The 17,273-nt window shown below is 43.9% G+C and overlaps 1 protein-coding gene across 1 annotated transcript in view; it reads right to left on the bottom strand.

Annotated features, from left to right (window-relative positions):
• JARID2 (jumonji and AT-rich interaction domain containing 2) overlaps positions 1–17,273 on the bottom strand; it is a 306,448-nt gene that overhangs the window by 132,692 nt on the left and 156,483 nt on the right. The gene's annotated exons all lie outside the window — the stretch shown is intronic.

Raw genomic sequence — 17,273 nt, 5'->3', positions numbered from 1 at the left:
AATAGGAGTGAATATACCACAACCACCTTCCTCCTCTGTGACTTCCCATCTCCACTTGAGGAGCACCCTAGGCAGCAGAGCAACATAGGTGGAAAAGGGCATTTAGCCCTACATATGTAGACTAATAACCAAATTTTGATCATCTTACTCACATAAGGACAACATGATTTGACCTAAGACGTGAGGCTGAGAAGCACCAGTAGCACAGCAGCACACTACAACCATTCATGCTTTGGGTTATTAAACTAGCGACAGCTATTTTTTCAATATTTAGGTAAGGCTTTAAGAATTGATCACTGCAGAAATTCCAGTTTTGACTGTGAGAATACCACCGCTTTTTCCAAGCCAACGAAATACTCCTGCAGATGGCATGAGCAGTTTTGTGTCAGAGATTTGTCTCCACCAGGCAACTGCTAGTAGCACTCTCTTCCCTCAGTCTCTCTAACCACCCTTTCCCCAATTTCATTTTAGCCTCCTGCTTGAATCTCTGTTTGTCTCCCTCCAAGGCATGCCAAGCAGCAGCAATCTGCATACCGTGTAGCAGCACTAATGGTTACCTAGTAACAACAGTTCAAAACCAATCACAAACATTGTATGATCATAGTCCATTTGACACTGCCATTGCCGGGAAAGCATTGTGCAGCACTATCAATACAGTGATCACACTCCCTAGCGTTCAACTATGCACATCTGCAAAGCAGCTTCTGAAAGTAAATAGACTATCAGAAAGGAACTTTCATCCCCACGCAGCCTGCTGTATACCAACAGGTACTGAGATGGGAAAAGGCCCTCTGTTCTCTTCTGCCCATTTATTCAGTGCTCCCATTGACACTGTGAGCTGGTACGACACATCATCTCTTATTACATTCTCAAACATTTTGGGACTTTAGTCTCTAAGGTGCCACAAGTACTCCTTTTCTTTTGACTCCACTCTAGCAGCTCTAGCTGGCCCTTTCAAAACAACCTAATTCAAGGGCTCCCTTATACCACCACCTGCCTTGTCTTCAAAGTCTGTACTTAGTCATTACGTTTTTAGATTGCACTACATTTCTCTTGACTTGGAGTCAAAAGCAAATACATGGTGGCTACAGTTGGAGAGCTGCAGGTAGGTAGGTGTGTGTGTTATTTTTAAACACTACTTTTTAACATCCCTTATAAAAACAGAAGCCTGAATTTCACTGTAGGGAAAAATAAGGTAAGATTAAAAAAAGAAAAAAAAACAGAGTACCAGAAAAAATTTAATGGAGTTAAGCTTAAGATGTGTTTAATACCCTCACTAACTAGTCTGCACGGCAGACACAACACAGAAATAAGTTAAACAACTGTTAAAGTTTTCACTTCCCTTTTGTTAATAAATCCCCTTAAATGTTTCCTGAGTCACTGAAGGTCTCAAACTGAAGGACATCAACAAATGAGTTGCAATGAGATTTCTGGCATGAAACTTCTACAGCATTTGTGATGTCAAAAAATGATGCATTTTGGGCTCCCTTCAGGAAGATTCAAGAGGATGTCACATGGAGGAGAAAATATTTTAAAACCTTAATTAGATGTTGTTTATATGCACAATATCCTCACTGGCGACATTCAGCACAGAAGTGTGGCTTTAACTCAGTTTCAGTTTTTGCTTTGCATTTTAACTTTTAAAATGCGAATGATAAAATTTACAGTCTGTAAACTCCAGAGAAGTCTAAACTAAACATATCATTTGGGGCCCTATTTTCAGTAAGTTAACCATTACGAAAGAATTCAGCTAGTTTTTCCAAAAGTAATATTTATTCTGGAGAGATGCCGTATGTCAATACCAGCAACCTGAAGTGTTGGAGTCAAGAAAATCACCTCCTGGGCTGTCAACTCACTTGCATTTGGAAGGTGCTTTCCATTCATCCTCCCACCCTGCCAAACCATTATTGTATTTGGAAGGTGACTATATGTTTCCCTACTAGAAAAAAAATATATTAGTTCTCCTATTATTCCAACAAACCCCATTTATACAATGTTCTTTATCATTAAAAAAAAAAACCCAATGTTCGTGAATGTAAACAAAACACCTTGAATTAAAACCGGAAATGAATCAAAGCCAGAGCAGCTATAGCTGAAGTATAAAACTGCTAAGTAAACTGACCATCACATTCTGCATCTCCTTAAATATACAGTGATCCGGTCTGAAAGTGACAAAAGGCATAGAGGACTGTGGCACGGTCCACAACTGTCAGGAAAAGATAATATACTCCTAGCAAAGTGCAGAAGGAAAACACTCAAATACAGTTCTGTTTGAAAAATTGCTTTAACGGTGGTATTGTGGAGTTTATTGCCTCTTGGTGATTTCTGTATCAGTTTACACAAAAAGGATGCACTTTTTTCTCCTCTTCTAATTTCTGTTCTTGCAATCTCAGAGCCAAGCCTGCACGAGGCACACTCAAGGTCTTTGGACGAGCCTGCAGGTGGCTGATTGACAAGGTCCACTATAGTCTGGAATCTTTTTTTGTGGGAGATAAGTTTTCACTGACCTCAAACTTAATCCATCCTCTATTAAATTTATGCTGTGAGTTGGAGCAAAGGTGGATTTTTCTGTTTATCTGAGGCCCAGAATAGCAAAGAGCCTTGTGAATTATGTGAATGGAGCTAGTCACTTGCTATGATTATTTCCCTCAGATGAGCCAACTGTCAAGGTACAGGTAGACCTGGATGTCTTGCCATTCCACTTATGCTACCACAACAGCCACACACTTAAAGACCAAAGGGCAGGACCCTGTCTTGGTAGTGAATCTCTCCTACCAGGAATCTGAGGTATTTCAGGTATGCTGAGCGTACAAACAGGTGGAAATAGGCCTCTTCAAGGTTGAGTGCCACAAACCAGAGTTGAGGGGATTACAGAGACCTGACTCATGATCCTGAATTTGAAATGACAGATGAACTTGTTGAAGCCCTGAAGGTACCAATACCCTTTCTTCTTCAAGATTAGAAAATTATGAGAGTAGAACCCCTTGCCCCTGAACTCCAAGGGCACTTTTTCCACTGCTCCGAGTTACAAAAGGGGCTCCTATTTCAACAGTATCATGTCAGAAGAGTTCCTGAGGAGCGATGGGGAAAGGGGGATTGGGGGGGGGGTTAGAAAGGACCTAAAGCTGTATGCAATACCGTTTGCTGACAAAGTAAGATGCATTGGTTCTTGCTGATTCCCACTCAGGCCTCTTAAAAAAAGACCAAAAAAAGAGTTGCCAAAAAAAAGGGGGTGAGGAAGAATGGGCATAGACCCTCTATAGGTTTTGCCAGACTCTCAGTGGTGTTAAACCTGCTGCTAAGAGGAAGATCCGGAGTGCATAGCAGCTGAGGAAGTGGCAGGAGGATCACCAGCTCAAATTCCTCTCTGGTTCCAGTTCCCCCTATGGCTTACAGTACTGAGGGCAGAGGGCACTATCTGAAGCAGCTATGAGGCCTGGCTTGCTTTTTCCTTGGGGCTGAAGTGTACAAGTCCAAAAAGCCCATGATAGCCAGAGAGTCTTTTAACAAACCGAGGGCCTCATTGGTCTTAGAGTTGAAGAGGTCACAGAGCTTGAAGGGAAGATCCTCCATAACTGTTTGAACATCCCTCAGTAACCCCAATGACTGGAGCCTGGAGGAGCTTCGCATCACCACAGACATGGCCAGGGAGCATGCAGCAGTGTCAGATGCAGCCTGCATGAAAGTTTAAGCAATCAGTTGCCCCTCAAGCACATCTATCATGAGTGATGCTAGCACAGGATGTGATTAGAAATCCTCAAAGTCCTCAGGAGGGACTTGGCACATCTATCCATTCTTTTGAATGTGGCTGGTCTTGATGTTCGAGCCTGCCACAATTATTTTGCAATGCCACATTGAGTGGAGGTCTTCATCAAGCTGTCTACAGTGACAGCCAGACCCTTTCTTAGTGCTCAGTATAAGCAAGGGTTAAAGCAGCTTAAGTGAGTCTACACGAGGGATTTGCAACATTTTAACTGGATTCGTTTTAAAAATCAATCTAGTTAAACCATTGTGCTTTTCTAGTAATAGACAAGGCCTAATTTATATAGAGACCACAAATAAGCATTTCAGATCAGAAGGGTTGAGGAGTAGGGGTGAAATCAGTTCAGTGACAAACCAATGTGAAATGGGGAAAAGTATCGGAAGAATTTGGATTTTGTTTTTAAAATGCATTTAAGATTATAATCTTTCACATATTTTTCATCACTAAAGTGACTGGGCACTGAAGCAGGCATGGACACATCCAAATAGTTCGTAGTGGCAGAATGCTAGCCCAAAAAGTGCTTTTGAGAAGGGATTTTTATAATGTTTCCAAAACACTCTACATGCTTCTCTCATCCTACTTCAAATAAGGCATCTGGAAGTAAAGTTTCCCATTCTCTCACACAACAGGACAGTGACATAGTAAAGATTTCTGCACACTTCACTTCATTGCACTGAGAAAGCTTGGAAGGCTGAAATAGATGCATGTGTGTTTCCAGCCCAGTGCCTGCGGTCACAAGCAGCTGACAAGAGCGATTGTGATATAGCATTAACAACAGTCAACAACATAGAATGCATGCCAAATATATTAAGAGCATAAATTGACCTAGACAATTGTGACATGGGGAAATTTTGCCACAATTATATTCATAATCTTCAATATGGGGTGAACAGTTAACACTCTGGAAAGAGGAGATTACAGTCCTGCTGTCTAGCTCGGCTCTAGAATATGAAAAATTATAAAATAGTATCCTCATATTTCTTGCTCACACAAGCACACATACTCTCTCTTGTAAAGACATTTTAAGCCCTTTTTGTGCATTCATAACTGAACAATACAAACTGAAAATAACCGAGGCTGGTAGTGAGGCCTCGTCTCCAGCGTAGGATTTTTTTTTTTTTTAATTAAATATCAGAGTTACAAGTATTGGGGGAGGGGAGAGTTTAGATACAATGAAACTTTCTCACCACAGTACATTATTCCACAGTCATATAATAGTATTGTAATTCTAAATACACAACAGATTTTGAAGGCACAGCTCAGGGCCCTATTGATCTGTCGGATACAACAGCTGTCCAGGATTTTAGCTGTGCGGTTTGAGAAGTGTACCGTAAGTCACCTGGAAAGAAGAAGAATCAAATTTACTTCATTCTCTTTTCATTATCACTTACAGGAAAACTGCATATAAAAAGCTTAGTATGACAGTAATGCTACAAATGTGAATATTCAAGTCAATAAACAAATTACTGTTATCACATAACTACGTCCATCTGAACATAGAATATACTCAAGTTAAACTCTTAAGTGTACCCCAAAGGGCCCATTTCTGACCTCAGATTACTGTAGGTACATACAACTAAAACTGACTCACATGTGAATTGCATTGTATGAGGCCAAAAAGGAGTCCCAGATATACAATTTGGAGAAACAGTTATTATGAAACTATAACCTATTAGTAAACTACTGAGGATTAAAAATACATATTTTATATAATAGACTCTATATTTACATTAAGTTGATATTTCCCTCAAAAAAAAATTAAAGACCAGTCAAAAAATTTTGGAGTCTAAATTATTTGGCTTTGTTTTTTTCAGCCTGAGACACACTTCACTTATCAGTTTATTATGAGCTAGTTTCACCCACAAGTTTACTTGCTGTAAATTATCTTGATTGAACAGATCTCTTCTCTTTTCCATTAGTGTAAGACAAACAGATGTAATTGAAATGTGATCAGAATAAGGATCTCATTCTCCCTTACTCTAAAGGCCCACAGCTACCAAAAACAAATAGCCCTTATGTGCATGTGACCATTTATTACCATAGATCTGGTAGGCAGGTTAAAAAATCATGAACCCTTTAATGCCAAGTGAAAATATTCCAATCTCTCTAAAATATGTATTATAATCTTCACTAATAAGTGTACTGTACAGAGAGCTACTGTATTTAGCTGTTGCATACCTATGAACAACGATAATTTAGTTTTATTAAGCAAATGCCATCAGTTGCCTTGTGACACCATGACAAGGTATCACATTATGTATTAAACAAACAAGCTTAAAAAAAGAAGGCCCATGATTGTCTTAGAGACTGAAAAACTATGCTTTCAAAGAAATAACCATTTTAAAAAACACATTTTTCTCTGGGATAAAATCCTGTCCTTGTGTCTAGTGTATTTATCATCGACTTCACAGTGAACAAAATGCTCTCCTAGCCTCTGGTGATAATCGAAAGCTACAACAGTATCCTGCAATTATGCCTCATTCTGAAGGTTTTTATTTAAAGTCAACATCTATGCCACCCCCAGGCTCCGTGTTGCCACCATAAGAGTACCGAATGGTACCCAGACTTTTCAGATGACAAGCCACTGGACATTAAGTTGATTATGGTACGCATATGCATATGATATGCGTATGCATGCAGTAGTATTGTTATGCCAAAAACTGTTAGCAAATAACCTTTACAGTTTTCATAAATGAAAAGAACAGTGCTTTTATATGTAGATATACATCATTACTATGGAAGCCAAGCATGAATGACATTACAGCATAAGATGTTTTTGTCAGCCTGTCAAAAGAAGAGCTCACCAAAGACAATTAGGTTAATAAAGCAGGTTGAGGGAAGCTGTTTACCCCCAGCCAAGACTGTTATAGGACTGAGCAACCCAACAAAGACATTCTTGTGATTTCATTATATAGGATGTATATATTATGTGTTACATTTTGTACATGAACATAGAGGGTGCCAATAGGTGGGTTGGAGTAAGTGAAATTAAATAATTTCTTTGTTTCAACATCAAGATTAAACATTTGTTTAGAATTTTTTGGGCGTTAAATTGATCGGCATCTGAGAAGTATTAGTATCAGTAATCCATGGACCTCTGCAACCAAAGGTAAGGAAAAATATTCCAGCCTCCTAGTATGCATGGTAGGCCTGAGCCTTACTGGGTGAAAGGGGGAGCGGCGGGAGTCTGGCTGTGGGGTAGGGGTGAGAGAACAGAACAACATTTGAAGAAAAACACATTCTACCACCCCAATAGCTGTAGTTCGGCATCCAGAAACTCTCTTCCCTAAATCCATAGTTTTATTTCATTAGATTTATACACAAACCTATTAAAAGGGGCACCTATCCCTTGGCATAGGCACTCCTCAACAATTCTTAGGCACATAATCATAAAATAGACCACTCCTATAACTTCTTCCAACCTTTAATCAACAAACCCACAACAGCTGACAATAAGGCAGCAGCAAAAAAACATGATCAAGATATTTAGGATCTCACAACAGAGCCTTCCCATTTCCTCACAGGTAGGGGCAAAGAAAAGAGCCCTGCAGCAAGTCTGGAAGATCTAGAGTAATCTTGGGCTCTTGCAAATCAAGTAAGATAGAGGGGTGCAAGACCCAAAGCTAATAGGAACTCACAGAGAAAACCCTGCCAGCTGTTCCCTCTCTTTTAGACGCAGGAAGCTCCAACTACAGTGCCTCCACTGACTGCAACTGTGGCCACACGGAATCAGGATGGGGGCAGCTTTTGTGACAAGCAGGTACCAGGCCATTTAGGGTATGTCTACGCTGCAATTAGACGCCTGTGGCTGGCTCGCACCAGCTGACTTCTGGGCTCAGGTTGGAGCCTGGCTGTAGGACCCTGTGAGGTGATAGAATCCCAGAGCTCTGATTCCAGCCCATCATCTCACAGGGTCCTACAGCCAAGCTTCAACCTGAGCCCAGAAGTCTACTCTGCAGTGAAACAGCCCCACAGCCCAACCCCATGAGCCTGAGTCAGCTGGCACAGACTAGCCACGGGTGTCTAATTGAAGTGGAGATATACCCTTCAAACCTTCATAAACCTTTAACAGGCTCACAGGCCACGTGGAACCACAGCGCATTTTTACAGTATCATAAATGATTAAAACACTGATTTTTTTTAATATATATATTGGTGGGGAAATGCGCCCAATACTTCTTATTGCCAATGTTGAAATACATCTTAGTTGTTGTGATTAGCCTACACCCACATTTCATCCTGGAATGGCGAGTACCCCATCTCTCTTTTGGGCCGAGGCCTACACCAGCCAGTAAGCTTCAGAGAACAGTGAGGCCTCTAAAGGAAAGGTAGCAGCTACTCATTACAAATGTCTACCCCCCGCTTTGGTGGTGGGAGGAAGGGCAAGGAACTTTGAATCTCCAAGTCTGAAAATACCTAACTGGTTTGTATCTCACGTTGGTCTTCTGGCTGGACAGAATGGTATTACGTTGCCCAGAATCAACAAATGTCTTTTTGATTTGTAGCTATGCCCAAGAACATCTGTCCTCCAATGAAGACAACTCTTGCTACATCTCCTATTTATAACAAACAAACAAACTGGCAATTGCGTTAAATGCACATTTTATTCATAACTATTCATGCGCACATGAACACATACAAAAAGCCAGGTCACAGTAGACACGTAGGTTTTATCCCTTGCAGTTAAGGTATATATGCAACAGAAAAATAAGTGGTTTTAACATCTGATAAAGAAACAAAAATACTCAGAGGCCTGAATGAGGTTTTTTTCTTTTTTGAAAAATAAATTCTGCTTGTTTTTTAAATTAGAAACACCAGCTCCTCTTTAGCCTGATTTTGCTGGACAATTTTGTGGATGACTGGAGGACTAGTAGGATGGCATCACAAGTAACAGGCGAGTAAGACCACTGAGAGGGAAAGGCATTTTTACCCATAGTGTTTAATATTTCTTCAACATTTTAACTCAAATTCCTAACCAACGTTTCAGGGAAAAGGTATGTGTTATTGATTCAGCACCCCAAATCCTTAAAGTCAAGGGCTGAGAGAACTTCCAATTTACAGAACAGGAAGCAGACATAAGCTGGCAGAGAGGACCTGATATCCCAATACATCTAAAGTAAAAAAGTATTTCAGACCTTCTTTATACATCATGAAGCAGCACAAATAAGGACAAATTTTCCCCTTTGCAGGTTACTTTTACAGTTCCATTTAATCTATAACTCATACTTGCCAACTGGTTATCATTTACTAGCAGTCTCGGGGTTTAGTCAGTTATTTTACACACTGGTTCCTTAAAAGTTGCTTTTAGCCTCACCTGAACTAGCTTAACATTGTAACACAGTGGTTTTCCACCTGTGGTCCACAAACCCCTAGGGGTCCGCAGACTATGTGTAAGATTTCCAAAGGGACCCGTACCTCTAGTCAAAAAAATTTTAGGGGTCTGCAAAAGAAAAAAAGGTTGAAAACTACTGATGTAACAGAATAAGTTACCATTAAGGACTGGTAGCCACCAGCAGAACACATCTGATTCTCAAATATCCATCCCCTGATGGAGGAACTAAAACAGATCAGCAAAATCTAAGACATCGTGGCTGTTTTTAGGTGCCATGTGGAATAGTAGAGCCTATAAATAAAATGTATCTCTGGACAACTGCTATTCCATGGGGACAAAGTAGGGACAAAGTAACGAAATGCTTCTCCATAAGTGGCAGTGAAAAGGGACTTGGGAAGTCAGTAGAAGACACACTACAAAGTAAGCAGGAGTCTAACGACTGGAGGAAGCAAGCAAATGAATGAGCAGGTAAAAAAATAGGGTACACAATGCCTAACCACTAGGGATGAATATTTTATAGCCCTGAGAAGAAAATGCCTGAACACATCAAAACCCTTATGCTACAGATGAAACCCAAATGCATAACGGTTATGGGGGGGCATTTCTTAGGACCATTTACAGGCCCTATCATTTCCAAACAGCATAGCTGTACCAACCTGGGGAGCTACAACAAAGTAGCAGTCTCAAACATTTCTTATAGATAAGTGATGATGGGTTCTACAAATAGGGTTCCACTTATCTCAACAGACAAAAATCAAAAAGGCCAATTTCTCCAACAAGAACCATCTTCATAGATTAGAAAAATGTGTCCTTGGCATTTCAGAGAAGGCCAAGAGCTTTCATCTGAAAGGCCACTGGAATAGTCCTCCTCAGAGCTGTATCTCTGCAGGGGTGAAGTCTGTAAAGCTACTTGCAATTCTCTGCTCTGGCTGTGCAGAATTGGCACCAAGAAGTGCAGATTTAGCACAGCAGAAAGACTGCAGCAGACCAGTTCAGCAATACAAGTTAATATGATGTGTAAGGGAATCATCTGTAGTAAGAGAAGGTATCCAAAATTATATATTTCAAGAAGTATGCCAGGTTAAATTAATAACAGAAGACTCAAAACAAAAGGATATAGATATAGACACAAATATATATTAGGGGAGAAGGAAGAAAGCTAGCAAAGCATTAGCTCAGGATCAGAAAGAAAGAACCCTAGCAACAGAATACACTTTGAAAAAGAGGGCAAAGGTGTCAGAAAGACCTTTTGGGGAGGTTATTCTCCATTTAATTATCTTTAATTCTGCCTGTGTGAGACAAAACAAAGAAGCCATGACAGGCAAATGCTGAATGACATATTTCCAATTGTATAGCCTCATTTGATATTGTAATGTGTTTCATTGAGGATTTGTCTTTCATGGTTTTTGTTTTTTTTTTTTTTTTTGCCAAGAGCATGGGCAGCTCTCCAGACAGACTGAAGAAATGTTTTTCCAATGTGACACATGCTTTGAAGATCACCCTTACTGTAGCAACACATGACCCAGTAATGTAGTGCTGACCCTCCCCCACAATGAATGTATGAATATCGATTTAAAAGCCTCTTAATTGCAGATATTTTGTTATATGAGTTTTCAGTTGAAGACCAAAAAATAAAAGGCTTGCATAGAAATTCTACTCTGTCTTAGAAAGTGGTGGGTTAAATGTTCCACACAAGAGGACTCAAATTGCTGCCAATGCAACTGACATTTGAGGGGAACAGTTCTAATTAATTTTAAAACTTCTTCAGGTAATCTGTTGACAAAGTGAGCCCTGGTCTACACTAGGGCTTTAGGTCGAATTTAGCAGCGTTAAATCGATGCAAACCTGCACCCGTCCACACAATGAAGCCCTTTATTTCGACTTAAAGGGCTCTTAAAATCGATTTCCTTACTCCACCCCTGACAAGTGGATTAGTGCTTAAATCGACCTTGCCGGCTCGAATTTGGGGTACTGTGGACACAATTCGATGGTATTGGCCTCCGGGAGCTATCCCAGAGTGCTCCATTGTGACCGCTCTGGATAGCGCTCTCAACTCAGATGCACTGGCCAGGTAGACAGGAAAAGAACTGCAAACTTTTAAAACTCATTTCCTGTTTGGCCAGCGTGGCAAGCTGCAGGTGACCATGCAGAGCTCATCAGCACAAGTGACCATGATGGAGTCCCAGAATCGCAAAAGAGCTCCAGCATGGACCGAACGGGAGGTACGGGATCTGATCGCTGTTTGGGGAGAGGAATCCGTGCTATCAGAATTCCGTTCCAGTTTTCGAAATGCCAAAACCTTTGTCAAAATCTCCCAGGGCATGAAGGACAGAGGCCATAACAGGGACCCGAAGCAGTGCCGCGTGAAACTGAAGGAGCTGAGGCAAGCCTACCAGAAAACCAGAGAGGCGAACGGCCGCTCCGGGTCAGAGCCCCAAACATGCCGCTTCTATGATGAGCTGCATGCCATTTTAGGGGGTTCAGCCACCACTACCCCAGCCGTGTTGTTTGACTCCTTCAATGGAGATGGAGGCAATACGGAAGCAGGTTTGGGGGACAAAGAAGATGATGATGATGATGAGGTTGTAGATAGCTCACAGCAAGCAAGCGGAGAAACCGGTTTTCCCGACAGCCAGGAACTGTTTCTCACCCTGGACCTGGAGCCAGTACCCCCCGAACCCACCCAACGCTGCCTCCTGGACCCAGCAGGTGGAGAAGGGACCTCTGGTGAGTGTACCTTTTAAAATACTATACATGGTTTAAAAGCAAGCATGTGAAAGGATTACTTTGCCCTGGCATTCGCGGTTCTCCTAGATGTACTCCTAAAGCCTTTGCAAAAGGTTTCTGGGGAGGGCAGCCTTATTGCGTCCTTCATGGTAGGACACTTTACCACTCCAGTAACACGTACTCGGGAATCATTGTAGAACAAAGCATTGCAATGTATGTTTGCTGGCATTCAAACAACATCCGTTCTTTATCTCTCTGTGTTATCCTCAGGAGAGTGAGATATAATTCATGGTCACCTGGTTGAAAGAGAGTGCTTTTCTTCAGGGGACACTCAGAGGAGCCCATTCCTGCTGGGCTGTTTGCCTGTGGCTAAACAGAAATGTTCCCCGCTGTTAGCCACAGGGAGGGGGGAAGGTTGAGGGGGTAGCCACGTGGTGGGGGGAGGCAAAATGTGACCTTGTAAAGAAAGCACATGTGCTATGTATGTAATGTTAACAGCAAGGTTTACCCTGAAAGAGTGTAGCCACTGTTTTATAAAATGTGTCTTTTTAAATACCGCTGTCCCTTTTTTTTTTCTCCACCAGCTGCATGTGTTTCAATGATCACAGGATCTTCTCCTTCCCAGAGGCTAGTGAAGCTTAGAAAGAAAAAAAAACGCACTCGCGATGAAATGTTCTCTGAGCTCATGCTGTCCTCCCACACTGACAGAGCACAGACGAATGCGTGGAGGCAAATAATGTCAGAGTGCAGAAAAGCACAAAATGACCGGGAGGAGAGGTGGCGGGCTGAAGAGAGGGCTGAAGCTCAAATGTGGTGGCAGCGTGATGAGAGGAGGCAGGATTCAATGCTGAGGCTGCTGGAGGACCAAACCAGTATGCTCCAGTGCATGGTTGAGCTGCAGCAAAAGGAGCTGGAGCACAGACTGCCACTACAGCCCCTGTGTAACCAACCACCCTCCTCCACAAGTTCCATAGCCTCCACACCCAGACACCCAAGAACGCGGTGGGGGGGCCTCCGGCCAACCAGCCACTCCACCACAGAGGATTGCCCCAAAAAAAAGAAGGCTGTCATTCAATAAATTTTAAAGTTGTAAACTTTTACAGTGCTGTGTGGCATTTTCCTTCCCTCCTCCACCACCCCTCCTTGGCTACCTTGGTAGTCATCCCCCTATTTGTGTGATGAATGAATAAAGAATGCATGAATGTGAAGCAACAATGACTTTATTGCCTCTGCAAGCGGTGATTGAAGGGAGGAGGGGTGGGTGGTTAGCTTACAGGGAAGTAGAGTGAACCAAGGGGCGGAGGGTTTCATCAAGGAGAAACAAACAGAACTTTCACACCGTAGCCTGGCCAGTCATGAAACTGGTTTTCAAAGCTTCTCTGATGCGTACCGCGCCCTCCTGTGCTCTTCTAACCGCCCTGGTGTCTGGCTGCACGTAACCAGCAGCCAGGCGATTTGCCTCAACCTCCCACCCCGCCATAAACGTCTCCCCCTTACTCTCACAGGTATTGTGGAGCGCACAGCAAGCAGTAATAACAGTGGGAATATTGGTTTCGCTGCGGTCTAAGCGAGTCAGTAAACTGCGCCAGCGTGCCTTTAAACGTCCAAATGCACATTCTACCACCATTCTGCACTTGCTCAGCCTGTAGTTGAACAGCTCCTGACTACTGTCCAGGCTGCCTGTGTACGGCTTCATGAGCCATGGCATTAAGGGGTAGGCTGGGTCCCCAAGGATACATATAGGCATTTCAACGTCCCCAACAGTTATTTTCTGGTCTGGGAATAAAGTCCCTTCCTGCAGCTTTTGAAACAGACCAGAGTTCCTGAAGATGTGAGCGTCATGTACCTTTCCCGGCCATCCCACATTGATGTTGGTGAAATGTCCCTTGTGATCCCCCAGAGCTTGCAGCACTATTGAAAAGTACCCCTTGCGGTTTATGTACTCGCCGGCCCGGTGCTCTGGTGCCAAGATAGGGATATGGGTTCCATCTATGGCCCCACCACAGTTAGGGAATCCCATTGCAGCAAAGCCATCCACTATGACCTGCACATTTCCCAGGGTCACTACCCTTGATATCAGCAGATCTTTGATTGTGTGGGCTACTTGCATCACACCAGCCCCCACAGTAGATTTGCCCACTCCAAATTGATTCCCAACTGACCGGTAGCTGTCTGGCGTTGCAAGCTTCCACAGGGCTATCGCCACTCGCTTCTCAACTGTGAGGGCTGCTCTCATCTTGGTATTCATGTGCCTCAGGGCAGCGGAAAGCAAGTCACAAAGTTCCATGAAAGTGCCCTTACGCATGCGAAAGTTTCGCAGCCACTGGGAATCGTCCCACACCTGCAACACTATGCAGTCCCATCAGTCTGTGCTTGTTTCCCGAGCCCAGAATCGGCGTTCCACAGCATGAACCTGCCCCATTAGCACCATGATGCATGCATTGGCAGGGCCCATGCTTTCAGAGAAATCTGTGTCCATGTCCTGATCACTCACGTGACCGCGCTGACGTCGCCTCCTCGCCCGGTATCGCTTTGCCAAGTTCTGGTGCTGCATATACTGCTGGATAATGCGTGTGGTGTTTAATGTGCTCCTAATTGCCAAAGTGAGCTGAGTGGCCTCCATGCTTGCCTTGGTATGGCGACCGCACAGAAAAAAGGCGCGGAATGTTTGTCTGCCGTTGCTCTGACGCAGGGAGGGGCGACTGAGGACATGGCTTACAGGGTTGGCTTCAGGGAGCTAAAATCAACTAAGGGGGTGGCTTTACATCAAGGAGTATTTCAGGCAGGACTTCACGGAGGGTTCCAATAAGAAATGGTGCACCTAAGTTATTGTTCTTATTGGAACAAGGAGGTTAGCCTGGCCTCTGATTGATACATGGCTAGATTTACCTCGCTGCACCTTCTCTGTGAGTGACTGCAGTGTGACCTAGAAGAATGAGTCCCCTAAATGGGGGAGGGGGGGAAGCAAATGAATACAGAACAAATCTGGTCTATTTCTTGTTTTGACCCACTCCATCTATCTTTTACATCTTTGGCTGGCAGCAGACGGTGCAGAAGGACTGCATGCCATCCACATCTCATGGCTGCTCGGCAGAAGATGGTACAATACGACTGCTAGCAGTCCGTATCGCCTGCCCGCTCACCATAAGACGGTTCAATAGGACTGACTGCAGGACTAAAGGGAATGACCTGGTCAAGTCACTCCAATTTTAGTCCCTGCGCCCATGTCTGCCCAGGCGCTCCCAGCCGACGTGGCCAGGAGCACCTCGGACAGGACGAGGACGACTACCAGTCATACTGCACCGTCTGCTGCCAGAAGGCAATGGGTTGCTGCTACTGTGTAGCAAAGCCGTACCACGTCTGCCAGCACCCAGGAGACATAGGGTGACGGTTACCTGAGCGGGCTCCATGCTTACCGTGGTATGGCGTCTGCACAGGTAACTCAGGAAAAAAGGCGTGAAACGATTGTCTGCCCTTGCTTTCACGGAGGGAGGGAGGGAACGGGGGCCTGACGATACGTACCCAGAACCACCTGCGACAATGTTTTAGCCCCATCAGAGTGCTCCATTATGACTGCTCTGGACAGCACTCTCAGATGCCCGATTGTTTGCCGTTTCTCTGATGCAGGGAGGGGCGACTGAGGACACGGCTTGCAGGGTTGGCTTCAGGGAGCTAAAATCAACAAAGGGGGTGTCTTTACATCAAGGAGTATTTCAGGTAGGACTTCACGGAGGGTTCCAATAAGAAATGGTGCACCTAAGTTATCGTTCTTATTGGAACAGGAAGGTTAGCCTGGCCTCTGATTGATACATGGCTAGATTTATCTCGCTGCACCTTCTCTGAGTGACTGCAGTGTGACCTAGAAGAATGAGTCCCCTAGACGGGGGAGGGGGGGAAGCAAATGAATACAGAACAAATCTGGTCTATTTCTTGTTTTGATCCACTCCATCTATCTTTTACATCTTTGGCTGGCAGCAGACGGTGTAGAAGGACTGCATGCCATCCATATCTCATGGCTGCTCGGCAGAAGATGGTACAGTACGACTGCTAGCCATCCTCATCTCTTGCCTGCCTGGCAGAAGATGGTACAATACGACTGCTAGCAATCCTCATCTCCTGCCTGCCTGGCAGAAGATGGTACAGTACGACTGCTAGCAGTCCGTATCGCCTGCCCGCTCACCATAAGACGGTTCAATAGGACTGACTGCAGGACTAAAGAGAATGACCTGGTCAAGTCACTCCAATTTTAGTCCCTGCGCCCATGTCTGCCCAGGCGCTCCCAGCCGACGTGGCCAGGAGCACCTCGGACACGACGAGGACGACTACCAGTCATACTGCACCGTCTGCTGCCAGAAGGCAATGAGTTGCTGCTACTGTGTAGCAAAGCCGTACCGCATCTGCCAGCACCCAGGAGACATAGGGTGACGGTTACCTGAGCGGGCTCCATGCTTGCCGTGGTATGGCGTCTGCACAGGTAACTCAGGAAAAAAGGTGCGAAACGATTGTCTGCCCTTGCTTTCACGGAGGGAGGGAGGGAACGGGGACCTGACGATATGTACCCAGAACCACCCGCGACAATGTTTTAGCCCCATCAGGCATTGGGATCTCAACCCAGAATTCCAATGGGCAGTGGAGACTGCGGGAACTGTGGGATACCTACCCACAGTGCAACGCTCCAGAAGTCGACTCTAGCCTCGGTACTGTGGAAGCGCTCCGCCGAGTTAATGCACTTAATGCACTTAGAGCATTTTCTGTGGGGACACACACACTCGAATATATAAAACCGATTTCTAATAAACCGACTTCTATAAATTCGACCTTATTCCGTAGTGTAGACATACCCTAAAAGTGTATTCAGCAAACCTTTATGGTTAATTGTAGCATTTAGTGGAAACATGTGGTGTGTTATTTTTCTTGACGTACTACTTTCTACCAAATGTTTGAATTATGAACCCATGAGGTTTATTGCTCTAACTTTAGAACAATTAATATTTTTCATTCGATTTCTCACAAACCTTAGAAATTGAGCTATATTTACTTCTAAATAATTATCTTCAAAATAAACGGTGAAAAAGAGGGAGAGAAAACAGGGGATGCACAAAAACTTTTCTAGATACGAGAATTCCCCTTCCCTCTCCACCTGGAAGGGCCTCCGAGCCTGGTTAACCTCCTTTGCAAAGTCCTTGAAGGCTATGTAATGACCCCACCCTTCTCTCTAAGGAGAGTTGGATGTGGCTCCCTCGAACTGAACTATAAACATAACTGCTTGCACTGGCTGGGAGGAAGAATGGCTCATTGCCAGACACATGGCTCCCGCCTACATACATCAAGGGATGAGTATATTTTGCACAGTGTAAAGTTTCTAATTCCCTGCCAGAGGGGGCCCTTACAAATCAGTTTTGAACCCCAATTCTGTGTTGCCACTAGACAAGCAGGCCAGCATGCTAAACT

The sequence above is a fragment of the Caretta caretta genome, chromosome 2 (assembly GCF_965140235.1).
Source record: "Caretta caretta isolate rCarCar2 chromosome 2, rCarCar1.hap1, whole genome shotgun sequence".
In the NCBI taxonomy this organism is placed as follows: Eukaryota; Metazoa; Chordata; order Testudines; family Cheloniidae; genus Caretta; species Caretta caretta.
The sequence above is the reverse complement of the archived record's forward strand: the minus strand, read 5'-3'. Positions and strand labels throughout refer to the sequence as shown.